Genomic DNA, 16783 nt, shown 5'->3' with positions numbered 1-16783 from the left:
TTCCCTGGAGTTTATTCAGGTGTAAGTATAAAACCGATGGCAGTTGGAGAAGGTCAGCATTGCATATTCATTTTATTTTAAATAATTGATGATGTTTCCTGTCTCTGCTTACATTAATTGCTCTCAGGTGTTGGAAAATGGCTCGGTGAGTTGCCTTTTAATGTTTCTTTAGAAAGACAGTGTGGCTGCTCTTTGAAATACTAAGAGCAGTGTGTACCGTGCAGGACTTCCTAACTGGAGGTTAATAAAGGGGAAATAAACATAAGCACTGATGCTCTCTGCTGTGTGGAGACAGAGGATGCATCTAACTATACACCCAAGAGTGTGAGTCATGACTTCATCCCATCTCAGAACAAGACTCAGGTTTACCCAGATTCTCCCAGTCAGATGTGGCAGGAGAAACCATTCTGACATTTTCTGAGGTAGTGACACTAATAACGGAGCATGAAATACAAAGTCATCTTTCACGATCAATCCACAGGGAGATACTTTCTTTCAAGTACAATCCACAGGCATTTTTTTTTCAAAGAGTGCAAAGCAAAGCATTCCAATGGAATGGGATGTTACTTTATAAAAAGTTGATCATACATATGGAGGAACCAGGTTCTCAAAACAATATTGATTCTGCCTCTTTTCAAAATATGAATTGCCTCACTTACAGTCATTTACGAGGAGGTCTGTTCTTTTTTAAAACAGTATTTTTAGGAGAAGTTGGCAAACCACATAGCTGATTATAAGGCACTGCTCCATTTGTACACATTGCATTAGTGCTTCTAGGAAGGCTGCTTAGAACATATATTTATTTACTTACAGGAGATCAAGACACTTACTTTACAGTACCTTCTGTGATGTGTGCTCTCAAGAATTGGACACTAATCAAATTCAAATGGAATCAACTGAAAGTCAAACTGAATCTCAGAAGTAGAATATCTGGTTTTAGAGAAGGGCTTAGGGGGAAGTCTTCAGGGGGCAGCAGGGGTATGTCATCATCCAGCCTCAGCCGTCCAAACACTCCGAGATCCCACGGTGAAGGAAGGACTTTGGGGACATCCATCTTCCTCTTGCCTCTCTGTTCAGGTTGGAGGTTACATATAGAAGCAAGACCAAGAGACTTCAAAAGCAACGTTCGAATTTAGGGTTTATAATTCCTAGGTTTTCAGTAAGACAGCAAGAATAACCAAAGGAGCTTTGTCACCGCTCTAAATTTAGAATGATTGGTGGAAGACAAGGTAGTTTCTAACCACTGGAAACCACAACCTGATTATCAACCTAATCGTGCTGCATACAGCAGTTTATATCACACTGACCTACACATGTGCACAAAATACGCTGCAACATTCAGAGACACAGCAGTGGGTGTCTGTGCACGCACATGCACGCACATGCACACACACAGAGCGAGTCACTACAACAGCCGTTCAGCATTATTTACAATATATTGGCAGCACTGCTGACCTAAAGAGCTGAAGAAAATAACAGGCCATATTTTCAGCTTAATATAACTCTGCAGCAGGGAGCCCTTTATGAACAATTACAAGCATTTGCCGGAAATACACTTGCTGATTTAACAAACTGGGGAGGACAAATGTTTAACATGCTGTCATAATGATGTTCAGATGCTTTTCTTAGTATTCGTTGATCTGAGATAATGTGTTCTTGCCCAATCATTCTACAAAGCGGCAGCAGAAATAAATAAATAAATAGCTGTAATGTGATGCGCTCCTACAATACTGGAGTTGCTGACTGCCCCTGACAGATGGGGAAAAAAAAAAAGTCAATATGATGCCTGAGACAGCCCAGGCTTGGCACAGCAGAATAAATTACATGATTCGCTGAATGCCTGGGCTTCGTTCAGACATACAAAAAAAAAAAAAAAAATTGGAAAGATAAAAGCTTGCATTGGCTTCAGATGATATTTACTGCTTGATGGATTTACTAGCAGCCCCAGTACAGTCATACTGTATTGAATTATTGGCCTCTATTTAGCTGTGTGTCCGTTGGAGCTTGAGTGTCCATTTAAGCATAAGTGAGCTGGAGGGCCGCCAAGGCTCTCGGAGGCTCTGGGTATGGAGGGAGACGTGAGCTAATGGCCACCAGCCCCAAGAACAGACAGCTGAGGACACCGGGGGAGGCGGCAAAGCCCAGCTACAAAGTACTTCCTTATCAATATTAATGCCAAAATAAATATTAATGGAGGCTGCCCAGCACATCATTTTTGAATGTGCCTTGTTTTCTTTGTATTTTAACACAAATGGCTGGAAATGACTGTGTGATTTCACTCTCTCTCTCTTTCACACTTTCTTTCTTGCTCTGAATCTAAGAAGGAATGTGGAAAAGATCATTAGGTTTGTTTCTATCCATTGTCCTAGCAGCAGGATTTCTATAAGGCAAAGGAGGCCAACGAAATGCCAGCTTTCAGAGGTATATGACTTCCAATAAAATATATGGTTAGAATAGTAATGTACAGTACCCCGCTTATTGTGATAGGCTCTTTACTGCATTCTGCTAGGGCAGTTCAACTGAGAAGGAGCATTTCAGATACAAAGAGCCCGATGGGAAAGTCACATTGTTATATTAGCTTCAAAAAAAGCAAAAGGTGGTGGTGTCTGGGGACAAAGGGTATATGGGGACTCTACTTTCTACTCAGTTTGGGTGTGAACCTCTGCTTTGAAAAATAAAGTTTATTAATTAAGTGAACACACACAGAGGAGGCACAGGTGCAGTGGGCGTGGTGGGGAAACAAAGAGAGCTAAGCGCCTGAGGCACTGGATTGAGCGACACAGAGTCTAAACTGTGAGTGAACCGAACCTGTGCACCACGCGTGTACAAGGGGCGCGAAAGTGAAAGCCGGGGAGAAGGAACAGTTATGAGAAGGTCTGGGTCTGGTGATTGTTCCCAGGTGACTCACTATTTATGGGAAGAAACCAGGAGGGTTACGATGCAGGGCTCCAGACTGGGACCCACCAAGAGAGTTCTCAGACATCCCTGCAAGACAACTGCTCCAGGAGCAGTAACCAAAGCCCTGGGAAGACGCACGTGGAGCGGGCCAGACGACACAGTGAACAAGCGGGCAACCCTGGCCTCACAAGAGCAAACGCAGCCTCCAGGACCAGGAAATGGGCTGTGGGTGAACCAAGCCTGCATGACCTCGCCGCGGAGTCCGCCCTGAGAAAATCGCTTCATCTCTTTTAGCCTTTCTTTCCTAGCCTGCAAAATAGCCAATGACATCATACTAAGAACAAGTCGCTACCTCACAAGATATTTAGAGGACTAGGCGGGGCAAGAATGAAAGGGGGGTCAGTGGTATCGTCACACACTCAGCGCTTTCACAAGCGCTCGTTGACTCTCTTAACACAGTGATGTGGGGCTCGCTAGGCCCATCTAAGACAGAGGGAATAAAAGTGAGACACAGTGACTGTATTTATGATGCTATGTATAAATACTGAAAGAAATATGAACAAAAAAATACCTCATCTTATCACCCATGTGTCCAAGTAAACCATTTCCAAAGTAAATCAAAAATTTCACTGAGCTATTAAGCTTTCCCGTACCTCACTCTACCCAAGGTCAAGTAACAGGAATAACAACACTTAAAGCTGTTGTTAGAAACACTGAAATGACGTATGAAAGCAGTTGGCCCACAGGCTTCAGTGCCTGATGATGATAGGGATGCTTACTATTATTACCATTATTAACGTAACAACTAGCACCATTTACTTCACAGCACTGTAACTAGAAGGCCCTGGCCAGTTAAATGTCATATAGTCCAAGCAGATCTGGACAAAGAGGGTGTTTCACTTCCAATAACTACCACAAATGATATTGTTATACTGCTAGTATAAACTGCAGACCGCATGAAGCAGTGGTCTCCCTTCAAAGGGAGGCTCTGTTTCCAAAAGAGAGGCAAGAGGGACTTGAAATTTGGCTGTCTCTGGCATACAGTTGGGGAGGTGATGCTAAGACACCCTTTGTTTCTCAGCCCAGCCAACATGGTTTGTGACTTGTGCCCCTCATCACACGAGGGGTCAACAAGCAGGAACCCCTCTGCTTGTGGGGGAACACACAGCATTGCCACAGCAGGAACCCAACCGTCCTATCTGTAACAATGAACCTTCACATGATGGTAGAAATGGAACGGAGGAGGGAAAAGTGGGTTTAAACTTATATACAGATATATACTATGTGTGTGTGTGTATACGTATATATTTTGATTACTCTATAGATTTGTGTTTCTATACTAGGGTATATAGCTTCCTAAAAACATGAAACACTGAACTACTTTAATATGAACTGCTAAAGGTAAAGTGCTACACATAAGACTGTAATCCATTCACCTTTAATTGTAGCACATAAAATGCCCACATTCTGACTCCTCAAAAGCAGCAACAACAAGCACTTTCAGGTTTTTGTATCACAAGCATGCCTACATATTTTTAATCCATTAGCTTAGACCCTTCAGCTTTTATCAGTAGTTGTGTGAAAGGCGACTAAGGCTTAGTCCTCAATATGTATGATGAATGTCAAATCACATACACTATCATTCACCAGCAGTCACCCAGACAGCAGAGCTCAGTTGAAATCTACCAGTAATTAGAGTTAACAGTGGCTGTGTTAACAGGGCCCAAGTTAATGGATGTGCTAATTATTTTTGTCTGGCACCTGTTTGGTTTCTAGTTGCGACAAAGATAGATCATAGAATGTTAGTAAGGAGCTCATCCAGTCCAGCCCCCTCATGACACACAGGCAGTTTCAGCCTTTTAAGAGGTGTGAAAACTGCGGAAGTGAAGGATAAATGTTCATGAGAAATACTAAGAATATAGTAAAAAGATAAATAAATAAACTACTATGGTGTGAATATTTAAAATTTGCACACAGGATGAAGAGGAGTTAATGGGGAGACTAAGAAAAAATGGACAACTTTAAGACTGGAGTGATTAATAGGAAAGCTCCCTTGGGATCAATCAATACTAAGACCACTATTCTTCAGTATATTTGTTAACAACTGAAAAGATGGATGAGATAAGAAGTCACTGAATTTGTCGATGACAAAACTGAAAGATTAAGGAAGATTTTCTTGGACTCCAAAATCACTGTAGATGGTGACTACAGCCATGAAATTAAAAGACGCTTGTTCCTTGGAAGAAAAGCTATGAAAAACCTAAATGGAGTATTAAAAAGCAGAGACATTACTTTGCTAACAAAGGTCCATATAGTCAAAACTATGGTTTTTCCAGTAGTCATGTATGGATGTGAGAGTTGAACCATAAAAAGCCTGAGTGCCAAAGAACTGATGCTTTTGAACTGTGGTGTTAGAGAAGACTCTTGAGAGTCCCTTGAACTGCAAGGAGATCCAACCAGTCCAACCTGAAGGAGATCAGTCCTGAATATTCATTGGAAGGAGTGATGCTAAAGCTCCAATACTTTGGCCACTTGATGCAAAGAGCCAATTCATTAGAAAAGACCCCGATGCTGGGAAAGACTGAACACAGGAAGGAAGGACATGACAGAGGATGAGATGGTTGGATGGCATCACTGACTCAATGGACATGAGCTTGAGCAAGCTCCATGAGATGATGAAGGACAAGAAAGCCTGGCGTGCTGCAGTCCATGGGGTCGCAAAGAGTCAGACATGACTGAGTGAGTGAACAACAAGAAAGACACTGAACTACCACAGGAAAAAAAAAGATCTAGGGAAACAACATACTAAACTAAAATGAAAAAGCCAAAAAAAAAAAAAAAAAAAGCAAATTTGGATGCATTAGACTTTCAGAAAAAAAAAAAAGAAAAGGATAAGAGAAACTATGCATTATTCAGGAAGAATCTTTTCTGAATATTTAAGAGCAGGCTAAATTTGATTAAGGACTCAGATAATTGCTGTGAATAATTTTGTTAATAAATAAGCACACACCATACTAGTAGATGATCATTCTGTATAAGATGAAAGGAAGCCGACTTCAGTCATATTGTAGCTCATGCTTTCAATGTCCTGTTGCCTCCAGCCTTTGAGAACTCTTCCTTAACTTGTCCACTCTGCCAGACTTCCCTGCATCTATTAATATTACTTACCCTGTCCCCCGGCTGCTAATTTGCCCCTAAATGAGACACCCAGAACCAAACACAGCTAAAAGTCTCCACAGAGGTACCTCCAGCTATGCAAGATATTTTGAAGAAATTTGGGACCAACAGAATAGAACCCCTGTTCTCTGAATGATCAAGACAGAAAAGAAAGTGTGAAGTGTTTGGTGCACAGAATGTGTAACTGCCTTGCATTTTGAAAATCTGTCTAGAAACTTTAAGTTGTGAGTGTATGTGGAGCCTCCTTAAATTGTTCATAGTCTCCCAGCAGTAGAATTTGTTCACAGGGTGGAGCTCTTCCTTCCTTTCTTAACCCTGGTGACCACTGGGTTTGGAAGCCGTCTTTCCCTCTTTGTCCCACTGGTGTTCAGTTCAGTCACTCAGTCATGTCCAATTCTTTGCGACCCCACGAATCGCAGCACACCAGGCCTCCTCCATCACCAACTCCCGGAGTTTACCCAAACCCAAGCCCATCGAGTCGGTGATGCCATCCAACCATCTCATCCTCTGTCGTCCCCTTCTCCTCCTGCCCCCAATCCCTCCCAGCATCAGGGTCTTTTCCAGTGAGTCACCCACTGGTGTTACTGGTGACTAAAACTCCGAGGATGGCTTCTAACTCAGCAGTGTGGGCTCTGACATTAAGAGAAATGTGAAAACATGAGAAGAGAGACATAGCAGTAAGGGTCATTCAGGAGTGACTGAGAATCATCCCATGTAGCTTGTACTGATTTGCAGGGAACCTTTGTACATTATGGGAGACTCATTTGATTTGATCTCACTATCACTGCTTCTTCAGGTTCTTTACTGATGCGCTGAAGCCCCAGACAATTGTGAAGGCAAGGCTTCTATAATTTCTGGAGAACATCAGAAAGTATTTCTTTGGAGGGCTTCCCTGGTGAGTGAATGAGGAAGAACCTGCCTGTCAACGCAGGAGATGTGGGTTTGATCCCTGGGTTGGGAAGATCTCTGGGAGGAGGGCATAGCAACCTACTCCAGGATTCTTGCCTGGGAAAATCCCATGGACAGAGGAGCCTGGTGGGCTACAGTCCATGGGCTTACAAAGAGTTGGACACAAATTAGCAACAAAACAATAATTTCTTTGGATGGGAACTCAAAAGATTTGTCCATTAAGAAACAGTCAAAAGATAATAGAATTATAACACTCTCATCTTCTAAACTTCTGGCTATTTCACACACACACACACACACACACACACACATATGTATGTATTTCCCTGGAAAGTGAGACCACTTGGATGTGAAACATATTTAGAAGGAAGCTGCTATGTATGCAGAGAGATCACATTAACTTGATTCTTTCTGAGATTTATAAAATTTAGTAATACTAAATGCCAACATAAGAAGTAGAGTCTAAATTATTACAGTAAGTGTGCTTATTGGAATAATAATGAACCCTAAGTGACAATCTATATTCTCACAGCCAAATTCCAGCTCTTAAGGTCATGTAGGTAAACCCTGCTGTGCATAAGGTCCAGTCATGGCACTCAGGTGTCAAACTTCCAAAAACTATGTGATATTAGTCATGGACATATGCATAGTATTATAAAAAACAACATGGACCACAGTCATGAACATTCACACAGGTACTGGTAGACCCTCCAATTTCACCATAACATGGTACCCATACTAGTAATATGCATACATATGTCAGTTTGTTTTTTTTTTAATGAAGTGTCTTAACACCTCAGGTGGCTGTTTCCTGGTATAATGGTTCTAGTTGAAGGGTACCAGATACAGTTAGGTATCTGCTGAAAATTACCCAGAGTGTCCTCACCAACTAATAGCTTCTTAAATCTAATGAGTCCTCAAATATGACTGAACTTTAAATTTCCATTTCTAGTAAATGTGAATCATTACTTCAAAAGGTTACTATTAGAATAAAAATGAGAATAGACAAACATACACAAAAGATAAATCCTTTTAAAATTACAGTATTCTACACATGCATATAAATACTATTTCTACATCCTTGTTAAAATTCTATGTGCAACAGTGGAAATTCAAGATAAATAAGTACTGCATCCTACTGAGGAAATTTTCTCTGAAAAACTAAGGGGATTTTACTAGGCAAGGAAACCCTGAGGGGAGATCATTCCCTTGTAACAATCTCAAGAATAATGCTCTAACTGTGAGGCTCTGATGTGATAAGGAAATCTAGGATCACGTGTAAGGCATACATATATTTTAAATGGGATATTGTAAAGGGAGAAATCTTCCCCAGTAGAATCATTCATACTTAAGGAACTAATGAGATCATCTGCCAAAGATAATGAATCCATTAGCTGAAAAAGAAATCAAATTGTAAATCTATATCCTATATTTACACTGCTATGTATAAATATTGAATGAAATATGAACAAAAAAATACCTCATCTTATCACCCATGTGTCCAAGTGAACCATTTCCAAAGTAAATCAAAAATTTCATTGAAATTGTTTCTAGTCTTCATGATCTCACTGGGAAGAGAGAGGGTTTTCTTCAATAGTCTGCTGTAATTCTGTCATTATGCTGTAGTGAGGTAATTTGCTAAAACAGCTGCTTCTAATGAGTAAACCTTTCCATCTGGCACAGCCAATATAGACACAAACAACCTCATCGCTTAAAAAAAAAAAAAAAAAAAGTAAACTCTATTTCACAAAGAAGAATTCTATTTTAAGAAATGTGTCCTAGAACTATACAAAAGCCAGAATGCATGTGGAGGGGACAACCATGTCTCACTCGATTGGTGGTGGTGTACCGCCTGTTTCCAGGCTAAGTGAGTACATATGTGGCCTCAATATTTGCCATGTTGATAATGTATTGCCTCTGGATGGATCACAAAAAGTCAGTACATGTTTATAATAGAAGTGCTTCATCGACCATCCCCTCACTTCCAAAAAATACTGAATAAAAGGAACGCTGTTGTGACACAGTAACTCTGCCAATTCAAATGAGTAGATAAACATATTTTTATAGTTACATTTTTTAATCTTTCTTTTTTTTATTCTGAGAAATTGTTAGTAGCCTCTTAGTGTAAAGCATCATGGTCCATTCAGAAATCCTTGACACTTCACACCACACTTCACCATTAGATTCAATGAAAGCTATTTGAATAATTGGTGAAAAACTGCATAATACTGTAACTGTCTTATTTGCTAATTATTTGGGGTGAGTTCTTATAAAATATTAACTATTTTCCCTTTACCATGTATCTGTTACTATCTTTCAGCAAATATCTGGGCTATGATCTAAGTGTCCAAACTGCCAATTTTACTTCATTTTTAACTCTAGGCATTTTGGCTTCTGATTAATCAATGAAGCATAGACTACTCAATTTTTCTATTTCATGAAGTTGATTTATTTAGTCTTAATCTTAGAAATCATCATTGTGACTTCTCAGTCTCCCAAACCATATGCTTCCCAGATGAAAATTAAATCTAGACATGTGTAACAATTGTGTAAAAAAAAATCATGGAGTCTAGGTTAGAACTGCATGTCACATCTTGCCAAATGTTTTCTAACCTAAGACTAAATAAATGCTCATTAAAATGGAAGCTAGGGAGTTGAATGTGTTAAGGATTTTCAGTATGCATGCTGGCATTCTGGTCTGGTTAAGAGACTATATGTGAGATAAGGGTGCAGTCTTAGCTTGGCTGAGCCTCCTGCCAGAAGGCTATCAGTCTTTCAGGGGAGACAGTAGCAAGAGCTTTCATTTTTCTCCTTCACTCCTCGGTATAATGTAAAATTAATGTTCATCACGTCAAGGTTATGGCAGGGCATTGTTGTCTGGAAGAGAAAACGGTTTGCTCCCCGCCCCCCAAACACTTCCCCATACCATGATAATGCATTATTGAAAAGCAAATTTCTTTGTCATTGTCAATAATGGCAAGCTGGTAAAAGGTATTCTCCAGCCCCAATTATGTAGGAAGAAGTTGACATACCTCTAAAATTCAGTCTGAAAGCAAACTGTTTATTCATAAAACAAATATAACTCCGCCCTTATCTAAACACTAATATCAAAAAAGGAAATTCAAACAAAAACATTTGTTTGGCAACTATTCTCTATAAAGCATTGTGCCTTAGTATTAAGGAGCTATAAGGAATAGAAAAGAAACGGGCACCTGACATCCGAGTTTTTTGAGTTTTAAATCAGTGATTCTTGGACTCTTATCTGATTCAGCAAGCCTTTAACCAGCCTAGAAATCCGTATTTTTATCAAGGAAACTCTCAGGTAACTTGAAAATTAACAGCTGATACAGAGTGATAGTTCTATCTGAAAAGACAGGGATAACTTAACACCAACAACATACTTCATATGTTGTCATTATCCAGCTCCTTTAAAAGGACTAACCTCACACACAAACCCACAGGTAGAAAAAAAATCCCAGTATTCACATAAGGTGATGTGTTCTTTGAGGGAAAGACTATAGGGTTAACATTTTCCTTCTGTAAAAGATTTTAAAAGGTTTTCTCCCCTTAAGAATGATAGAAAGGAAGAATCAAAAACTAATAAAATGCTTGTTGAACAAATTTTAAAAGAACAAAATTAAATGAAAGAGGGTGGATTATAAAGATAGAATTAAGGCAAAGCAGTTGACATAAAACCAGTGCCCAAACTAACTTTCTTTAGCAGAGATGAATGTGAAAGGACAACATGCCCTGTTACCTGATTTAAAATGTTGAAAAAAAATGAATAGGGATCCATTTTAACCAATATAATAAATGCAAATCCAAGTAGTCCTCCAAAGGTAAATTGATTTTAACTATGTCTACATTTTCTCTACTTCTCTCTTTGGTAAATAATACTGTGTAGCATTACATGTGGATTAGGCATAATTCTAGATCTTTGTACAAAAGATAGAACTCTAGGAATATGACATGGAAGAGCCCATTTGATATTAATCTAACTTTTTGAGAAAACTAGAATAAAAGAAGGAGGCATAAAATTGAGCTTAAATAATTAGCACAACATATTAATAGGGAGAAGTCAGAGTAATTCTGAGAGCTCCCACTACTTGCCATATTACACGTGCTAGGTGCTCATATAACAGATATTTGGGAGAATCTCTTCTATGCTGAAAGAATTGATGTTTTTGAACCGTGGTGCTGGAGAAGACTCTTGAGAGTCCCTTGGACAGCAGAGATCAAACCAGTCAATCCCTAAAGGAAATCAACCTGAATAATCATTGGAAGGACTGATGCTGAAGCTCCAGTACTTTGGCCAACTGATGTGAAGGGCTGACTCACTGAAATAGATCCTGATGCCAGGAAAGACTGAGGGCAAGAGTAGAAGGAGGTGACAGAGGATGAGATGGTTGGATGGTATCACTGACTTAATGGACATGACTTTAAGCAAACTCTGGGAGATAGTGAAGGACAGGGAAAACTGGCATGCTGCAGTCCATGGGGTCACAAAGAGTTGGACATGACTTAGCAACTGAACAACAGCAACAATTTCTAGGGTCATTCTATCTTGCCTCCATATGGTAGCAGGCTAAGTGACTAACACAACAGACATTTAATTGCATAAAGTATTGAGCACTAGAAGTTCATGTTCAAGGTGCCAACAAACTAGGTTTCTGGTGACGATTCCCTTTCTGGATTGTTAAATGGCTATCTTATCAGTGTATTTCCCCATTCCTTTCCTCTATGAATGCTCGGACAGCGAGAGAGTTCTGATGTCTCTTCCTTTTCTCATAAGGATACCAGTTCTATCATATCTAAGGGCCCCACACTTATGACCTCTTTTATCCTTAATTACCTCCATGAAGACCTTGTCTCCAAATGCAGTTGCCTTGGGGGTTGGAACTTCAACACATGCCTTGGGAGGAGAACACAATTCAGTCTGTAACAGAGTTGGGGTGCCCTTGGGGAAAGACCCCATGTAGCCCATGGGCCACCTGTGCATGAACTAGACCAAGGGATCCCTTCCTCTCAGTAGATGAGGTCCTAATGTGGTCATTAGTGTGGGCAGCCACAGGATCTGCAGAGTATTTACAGACTTGATTTCAGCCCCTAAGTACCCTTTAGCTCAGAAGTTCTCTTGAGGGTACTGAAAGAGAGAAGGACCCTGTGGGGGCCCTCCCAATATAAATCCCTTCCTTGTCCCCTGCTTTTTGCTTGTAGAAAATAAGCCTCATCAGCCTTCCTGACCTTCCTTCAATTCCAAAGGACAGATTCAAACACTGGCTTGCCAGGGAAGTGGGAGGGGGGATGAAGAAAAATATGGAGAAGCAGTCAAGAAACAATAGTGCAGCATTATGGCAGGGTCCTGGTTCATCCTCAATATACACAACAATACCTTTGAGTTCTTCCATAGGAACTAGAGGATTGGAATGCAAAAACAGGAAGTTAAGAGATACCTGGATTAACCAGCAAATTTGGCCTTCAAGTACAAAATGAAGCAGGTCAAAGACTAATAGGGTTTTACCATGAGAATTCACTGATCATAGCAAACACCCTCTGTCAACAACACAAGAGAAGATGCTACACATGGACATCACCAGATGGTCAATACCGAAATCAGGTTGATTGTATTCTTTGCAACAAAAAATGGAGAAGCTCTATACAGTCAGCAAAAACAAGACCAGGAGCTGACTGTGGCTCAGTTCATGAACTTCTTATTGTCAAATTCAGACTCAAATTGAAGAAAGTAGAGAAAACCACTACATCATTCAGATACAACCTAAATCAAATCACTTACAATTATACAGTGGAAGTGACAGATTCAAGGGATTAGATCTGATAGACAGAATACCTGAAGAACTATGGACAGAGGTTTGCGACATTGTACATGAGGCAGTGACCCAGACCATCCCCAAGAAAAAGAAATGTAAAAAGGCAAAATGGTTGTCTGAGGAGGCCTTTCAAATAGCTGAGAAAAGAGAAGCTAAAGGCAAAGGAGAAAAGGAAAGACATACCCATCTGAATGCAGAGTTCAAAAGAATAGCAAGGAGAGATAAGAAAGCCTTCCTCAGTGATCAATGCAAAGAAATGAGGAAAACAATAGAAAGGGAAAGACTAGAGATCTCTTCAGGAAAATGAGAGATATCAAGGCAACCTCTCATGCAAAGATGGGCTCAATAAAGGACAGAAATGGTATGGACCTAAAAGAAGCAGAAGATATTAAGAAGAGGTGGCAAGAGTACACAGAAGAGCCATACAAAAAAGATCTTCACAACCCAGATAACCACTATGGTGAGAATACTCACCAAAAGCCAGACATCTTAGAATGCAAAGTCAAGTGGGCCTTAGGAAGCATCACTATGAACAAAGGTAGTGGAGGTTATGGAATTCCAGTTGAGCTATTTCAAATCCTGAAAGATGATGCAATTAAAGTGCTGCTCTAAATATGCCAGCAAATTTGGAAAACTCAGCAGTGGCCACAGGGCTGGAAAAGGTCAGTTTTCATTCTAATCACAAAGAAAGGCAATGCCGAAGAATGTTACAACTACTGCACAAATGCACTCATTTCACACACTAGCGAAGTAATGCTCAAAATTCTCCAAGCCAGGCTTCAACAGTACGTGAACCATGAACTTCCAGATGTTCAGGCTGGTTTCAGAAAAGGCAGAGGGACCAGAGATCAAATTGCCAACATCTGCTGTTTCATCGAAAAAGCAAGAGAGTTCCAGAAAAAAACCTATTCTGCTTTATTGACTACACCAAAGCCTTATGACTGTGTGGGTCACAACAAACTGTGGAAAATTCTAAAAGAGATGGGAATACCAAACCACCTGACCTGCCTCTTGAGAAATCTGTATGAACCGGACATGGAACAACAGACTGGTTCTAAATTGGGAAGGGAGTATGACAAGGTTGTATATTGTCATCCTGCTTATTTAACTTATATGCTGAGTACATCATGAGAAATGCCAGGCTGGATGAAGCACAAACTGGAATCAAGATTGCCTGGAAAAATATCAATAACCTCAGATACGCAGATGACACCACCTTTATGGCAGAAAGTGAAGAAGAACAAAAGAGTCTCTTGATGAAAGTGAAAGAGGAGAGTGAAAAAGTTGACTTAAAACTCAACATTCAGAAAATGAAGATCATGGCATCTGGTTCCATCACTTCATGGCAAATAGATGGGGAAACAATGGAAACAGTCACAGACTTTATTTTTGGGAGCTCCAAAATCACTGCAGATGGTGACTGCAGCCATGAAATTAAAAGATGCTTGCTCCTTGGAAGAAAAGCTATGACCAATCTAGATAGCATATTAAAAAGCAGAGACATTACTTTTTCAACAAAGGTCCGTCTAGTCAAAGTCATTGTTTTTCCAGTGGTCATGTATAGATGTTGGACCATAAAGAAAGCTGAGTGGCGAAGTATTGATGCTTTTGAACTGTGGTGTTGGAGAAGACTCTTGACAGTCCTTTGGACTAAGAAGATCAAACCCGTCAATCCTAAAGGAAATCAATCCTGAATATTTACTGGAAGCACTGATGCTGAAGCTGAAACTCCAATACTTTGGTCACATGATGTGAAGAACTGACTCACTGGAAAAGACCCTGATGCTGGGAAAGATTGAAGGCAGGAAAAGGAGGAGACAACAGAGGATGAGATGGTTGGATTGCATTACCGACTCGTTGGACATGAGTTTGATCAAGCTCCAGGAGCTGGTGATGGACTTGGAAGCCTGGCATGCTGCAGTCCAAGGGATTGCAAAGAGTCAGACACAACTAAATGACTGAACTGAACTGAACTTGTAGGAACTAGGTCCCCCACCTAGGTGGGAGAGGATGACTTCAGGCTGAACACAGAATTCCTAGAATACGGCCCTGTTGTCTCACCACCAACCAATCAGAAGAAAATATACATATACACAGTTTAAGATGACGAGGACTCTGACTCCCTCTCCAAATGATTCTCCCTATAAAAACTTTCATGGTAAAGCGGAATTTTTGGAGTTGGATTTTGGACGTGAGTCTGCCTTCTCACCACGCTACCATCCTCCTAAAAAAAGTAGTCTTTCCTTCCCAACCAACACTCATCTCTTGAGTACCGGCTTTCAGCTAATCGGCAAGCAGTTCATCCTGAGTTTGGTAACAGCACAACTTATATAACAAAAAGTGAACCTGAAAAATCTAAAGAGATACCTGAGGTACCTTGGGACATCAGGAATAACAAACAGGGCCTTCAGCAAGGAGAATGAGAGGCTACCATTCAAACACACATACAATGTGAACACATTCTCAACTGTCATTTCTATGTTAGACAACTATTAGGTAATCTAGTATTACAGACCTGGAACTCAGATGACAGCTTTTTTAGATCCATAGCAAGTATCCTGATGTAGGCCTGTACGAAATGCCAGAGATTCCATGACAGACAAGAGTCCATCCAGGATCTGAGCCAAGTACAAATATATTCTTAGATCACAGACGCACAGAGAGTGCCTCTACTGAAGAATAACCTAGTTTCCAAAAAGCCCTTTGCTATGCCAAGTACTGGGGGTCAGGCTTGACTTCTTGAACTGCCTGGATGGAGGCTTCTTGAGGAAGGGCAGTAATGTACAAAGGATAAGATCCCAGTCCAAGGCCAAGGTTTCTGGATTTGAATCCTGGATCTAAATCCTGGATCTGCCCCCAGCTGGCTGCATGACCTTGGCCAAGTTACTAACTCCCTCCATGCTTCATGTCTCTCAAGTGCAAAATGGTCATAAGTGTACTGCCTACTTTAATGGTTGATTTGGGATTAAATAAATTAATTAACACCTGTATATAATCCCTCATCTAAAATTCTCAAATCGAACAACTAAAAACCTAAAAAACTGACAAGCTTACTTGGCAGAAAAACTTGACCTAAACTGAAATTAGGCTATGTATAATCCTTATTTATTCTACACAATGTTAGTATTCCTTTTTTTTTTTTTTTTTTTTTTTGCTATAAAAAGATGAGAATATTAGATTATAGAGAGATACCTCAGACTTAGCTTGGGGTATAAAGTTATATTTGGTATACAGACCTTTCTAAAATAGAAACATACAAAATTGAATCCAAGGGTTATAGATAAGGCATTGTGGAGGTAGAATGGTAATTAGTACTTAGCAATATATTTTAGTGTCAGTTTTGAAAGTATGTTCTGCGACTAGGTGTTCTGCAAATAAAAAGCAAGAGCATGACCCTAACTATCTAACTGTAGAATCATAGAATCATAGAGCTAGAAGAAGCTTGAGTGATGATTAATTCCAGTCACACATGCATAGATCTGAAAAACAGAAACTGTACTTCTAGCCGTAAACAGTAGTAGGGATCAGATTCACCCGCCTACCTGAAATAACCAAAAAATACACAAAACAACAGTTTTCACTAGGATATTAGTCAATGAAAGACTATGACTGCACAGAGTTGGGAAACAAACAAGATGCGCCCTTGATTGCCATAGCTTATTGCCTTAGGAAGGTTTCCAGGCTGTGGCGCAAGAAGGCTGAAACCAAGTAAAACCCAGCAGAATTCTTGAGTTGTAGATATGAAACTGAGAAACTAGAGAGGCCAAGGCAGCTAGAGTCTGCAAACCAGAGGACCAGACAAAAGAGAGAGGCATCGAGTTTGAACTTTGGAGATCAACAGAGGGTCCCCTGGAGTATTCAGCTGAGTACTATTCATACATACATATGAAGAAATTATACAGGAAAGGAACCCCCAAAGAATAGGAACAATATTCTCACTCACTCACTCACACAGGACTGGGAACGGTGCC

This window comes from Muntiacus reevesi, chromosome 1, assembly GCF_963930625.1.
Source record: "Muntiacus reevesi chromosome 1, mMunRee1.1, whole genome shotgun sequence".
NCBI classification, from domain to species: domain Eukaryota; kingdom Metazoa; phylum Chordata; class Mammalia; order Artiodactyla; family Cervidae; genus Muntiacus; species Muntiacus reevesi.
Note: the sequence above shows the minus strand (reverse complement) of the source record.